Raw genomic sequence first — 4,549 nt, 5'->3', positions numbered from 1 at the left:
CTATCTTTTTTTTTTTTTTTTTTTTTTGGATTCACCTAGTGCCAGGAAAGTAAAATACTAGTAAAAGTAAAATAATTTATTTTTGCAGACACCATATTTTGTTTAAATTCGTATTCCAATGAAAACAAGGATTGATATCAATCTATTATATTTTTCTTTCGTTCAGATTTTTTTAAGGACGATCAGGTTGATGTTTTAGATAAAAATTATCAATATATTTACTTTTATTCAAAATTTTCCACTTTTTCCCATCCTAAACTACTGTTGGTAACTGTAAAAATTGTTTCAATTATGCATTAGCTGTAGCCTCCTCCAGCTCCTGCTGGGCCTTGCGGAACTTGGCCAGGTTGAGGGCGGCGATCTCCTCGGCCTCCTCGATCTGGCGCTTGTAGGTCTTGATCTTCTGCTGGAGCTTGTCGACCAGGTCCTGCATCCTCTCGTGGTTCTTCTTGTCCTCGTCGGACTGGAAGCTGAGCTCCTTGATGCGCCTCTCGCACTTCCTCAGGTTCTTCTGGGCGTCGGCGTGGCGGCGAGACTCGGTATCAAGGTTGCTTTCCAGTTCGCTAACTCTGCTTTCCAGCTTGGCAACAGCCTTCTTGCCAGCCTTCATGGCATTGTTCTCGACGTCCTCGAGGCGGGTCTGCAGTTCCTTAACGGAAACCTCCAGAGCTTTGCGCATCTTTTTCCTGGTTTTTGGGCGTGCTCTTGCTCGGCGCGGAGCTCGTCAGCCAGGCGAGCGGCGTCAACCATGGCCTTCTTAGCCTTCTCCTCCGAGTTCTTGGCTTCGTTTAGCATTTCCTCGAGATCAGCCTAAGGGATGAAAAAATAATTTATTGATAAGAAAGATAGAAGATATATAAAAATGTATTAATGAAAAGGGTAACTAACAAAGTGAACTTACATGCAATGTTTGCATTTCACCCTCGAGTTTCCTCTTTGAGGCAGTCAGGGAGCCGTTCTGTGCATTGAGGTCATTGACAGCCTCGTGAGCTTCAGCAAGTTCGGCCTCAGCCTGACGGCGGCCGCGGTCTGACTGCTCGAGCAGAAGTACGAGATTCCTCCAGCTCGCCATGAAGAGCATTACCCGGCGCTCGGCGATGAAATACTGATCGCGGTACTCGGAGGAAATCGCTGCTCCCCCTCAAGGACGAGTCTGGACTCTCTCATATCGCCCTGAATCTTCTTGATTTGCTTTTGCAAATCAGCATTAGCCTTGTTAGAGTGGTCGAGGGCAATCTCCAGTTCATTGATATCAGACTCCAGCTTCTTCTTCATACGAAGAGCTTCAGCTTTGCCCTTTGCTTCTGCTTCAAGTGAAGCTTGCATTGAATCGATAGCACGTTGGTGGCACTTTCTGGAGAAGAAGAAGAAAAGAAAATTGGATGAATATATGAAACGTCAATTACTTTGATATATTGATATATGTTCATAGTAGCACATACCTTGTGTTTTCGAATTCCTCCTCCTTCTTGAATGCGTCTGTCGATCTCCTGCCTGACCTGACTAAGCTCAAGCTGTGCACGAAGCACCTATTCTCCCCTGTTCCAGGGCAGCCTCAGCTTCCTCAAGGGAAAGCCTGAAGTTCCTCCTTCTCAATCTCAAGGCGTCTTGGGATTCTTCTGGACCTCATGGAGGATCGTCCCCCTTTCGCCAATCTGATCCATCAGGTCTTTGATTTCATCGGCAAGATTCCTGTTTTCACGACGAACAGAATCAAGTTGTTCAAGATTCTCTTCATAGGCAGCCTTGATTCGGAACAGTTCAGTAGAATAGTTGCGACACTCCTTCTGTGAAGCCTCAAGCTCAGCAGATAAGTCGTCAACTTTCATCTTCCACTCGCTAATGATTCTATCGAAGTTCTTCTGCTTCTTTTCAGCAGCATCAGCCAGAGCTTGTGCACGTTCGCACTGAATTTGCATGTCCTCGAGTTCAGTACTGATGCGCTGCTTGGTTTTCTCAAGATTCATATTCTTAACATTAAGCTGCTCTATTTGCCCCTCAGCTTCTTCAAGACGGGCAGCAAGCTTCATACGAGCAGCTTCAAGCTCTTCAACTCGTGCAACACCTTCAGACTCATACTTAGCTCGCCACATTTGGGCTTCAGCATTAGCTTTAGACAGCTGACGATGGAGATCAGCTTTGCCCTCGCTCTCTTCATCCAGTTGTTCTCGTAGGCCATCAATATCATGTTCCAGATTACGGAACTTGCCCAGAAGAGTGGCACGTTCCTGTACAAAAGAATCATAACAAGGTCATGTAATACTGTAAATAGTTCGGGAATGAACATAATAGTTTTGCATTCTGTAACTATACTTACCCTGCATTCATCATCAGCAAGCTTTCTGGTATCTTCTAGCTGATTAGTCAGAGAAAGTTTGATCTTAGACAGCTGGCCGATTTGGCTCTCAGCCTCTTCCAGTTGACGGAGAAGATCAGTATTTTCGACTGCAAGCTTCTTCTTTGAAGCGTCAAAGTCATTAAGGGTGCGATTGGCCTCATCAAGCTTGGAGTGAATCTCGTTCATCTGATGCTGCAATTGCTTGATTGTCTTCTCGCCAGCAGCCTTAAATATACATAGTAATTATGGTAATATTATTTTAAATGTACAGTATCTTTCGAAGATATTAGCATATTACAAGAATAAAAGGTGCTCATAAGTGAAGTAATAGAATCAATGATCTAAATTTAGTTATAGTTACCTTATCACGGACCAAAGAGTCCATGGCCGCTCTGGCATCATCAGCATCTCTCTTAAGGGCTTCCTTGTCCTTCTCAGTCCTGGAAAAGGATACATCTTATCACAGAATCTTCAATGGATATATGATCAATGCATTCAGAATTCTCTTTATACAAAAAGTAAGAATAAAAACAAGTATTAACAAAAATAGGCAATGTATCCTTTTTTTCTTTTTTTTTTTTCTTTTTTTTCTTTTTTTTTGCCTTACCTGGCTTTCATTTTGTTGAGATGGTCTATTTGTTCAGACATCTCAGCAACAGCATCATTGTGCTTCTTTCGAAGACCTGCAAGAGCAGCTTCATTCTGAATATTTGCTTCCTCAAGATCACGACGAAGCTTAACCAGTTCAGCTTCACGTTTCTTGTTCAGCTCAATCTGAGCAGCAGTTGCACCTCCAGCTTCGTCCAGACGTTCACCAAGCTCCTCCAGTTCACGGCCGAGAAGAGTTTTAGACTTTTCAGCCTTTGAACGAGCTTGGCGTTCGTGTTCCACTTCTTCCTCAACCTCTTCGATGCGAGCTTGCATTTCCTTTATTTGTTTCTGCAATTTAGAAACTAAACCTTGCTCATCCTCGAGTTTGCTCGCCATTGCTGAAATTTCCTTATCCTTACGTTGGATAGTTTGTTCGCATTCCTTTTGATTTCGCTCTAGATCAGATACTGCTTCTTGCGTCAGCTTGAGGTCGCCCTCAACTTTCCTCTTGGCTTTCTCTACCTCAGCTCTTATTTTCTTCTCTCGCTCAAGAGAATCCTCAAGTTCATCAAGTGTTTGCTCAAGTTTGGCTTTGACTTTGTTGAGGTGGTTGCACTTATCTTCCACATTCTGGAGGTCTTCCGCTGTCTTCTGGTTGCACTCCTGAAGATGTTTCTTTCCTTGTTGATCTTGTTGATGAGTTCGTCCTGAGGGGCAATCTCACGTTCAGGTTGGGATCTGATGATCTTTAGTGTTCTTGTCTTGCTCCGACTCTGCATAGCAAGTTCAAGATCTTCAAGATCTTTCTTAAGACCTGAAATTTCTTGATCAGTCTTTTTCTTTCCCTGGAAGAGCTGATTGCGAGCTTCCTCCTCCTTCTGAAGACGCTCATTTGTTTCCTGTAATGAAGATTAATAAATGAAGTTATTTCCTTTTTGGATCTGATATTCAAACAGTCCTGATTACTCTTAATATCTTTATTATCATTATTATTGCTACTATTACTATAATGTAATCTCTCTTACTTACATTCAGCTGAGCCTCAAGATCAGCTTTCTGACTTTGCAGTTTAGCTTGCTTGTCCAGAAAGTCAGAAACATTGCCTTTTGTAGACTCAAGGGCTGCCATCAAGTTGTTCTTCTCTTCTTGCAGCGATGCGTTAGCGGTCTCGAGTTCCTTGCGAAGTTTAGCTTCACGTTCATAATCTTCAAGTGCCTTAGCTGCCTTCTCCTCGAGGGCGCGCATCTCGTCTTCGACACGAGTGACATTGAGAAGTGGCTTGACCTTCTGCCACACACGGTACCAAGCCCAGTTGCGGAGCTTGAGGTACTTCCTCAGGTTGCGCTGAACGACGATGAGGGCAACGCGTTGCTCCTGGAGCTTCTTGTACTGGATACGGCCACTGTAACCACGGATCCAGGCTTGCAACCAAGATAAAACTTGGGCCAATCTATCATCTCGAATTTCTTCTAAGGTACCAAGAACTCCGGCCCGGAAGAATACCTACAAAAGATTGATCTCTTACCAACTGAAGGTGGGTTGAACAGATTATTTTTCCATGGACTCATATGACAATGGAGTGAACCACTAATGTTTTACGATGAATTGTTATCGGAGGTA

The 4,549-nt window shown here is 43.6% G+C and overlaps 1 pseudogene; it reads right to left on the bottom strand.

Annotated features, from left to right (window-relative positions):
- Positions 1-285: 285 nt before the first annotated feature.
- Positions 286-4,549, bottom strand: part of LOC119582738 — a 12,732-nt pseudogene continuing 8,468 nt past the window's right edge.

This window comes from Penaeus monodon, chromosome 16 (genome assembly GCF_015228065.2).
Source record: "Penaeus monodon isolate SGIC_2016 chromosome 16, NSTDA_Pmon_1, whole genome shotgun sequence".
NCBI classification, from domain to species: Eukaryota; Metazoa; Arthropoda; class Malacostraca; order Decapoda; family Penaeidae; genus Penaeus; species Penaeus monodon.
The sequence above is the reverse complement of the archived record's forward strand: the minus strand, read 5'-3'. Positions and strand labels throughout refer to the sequence as shown.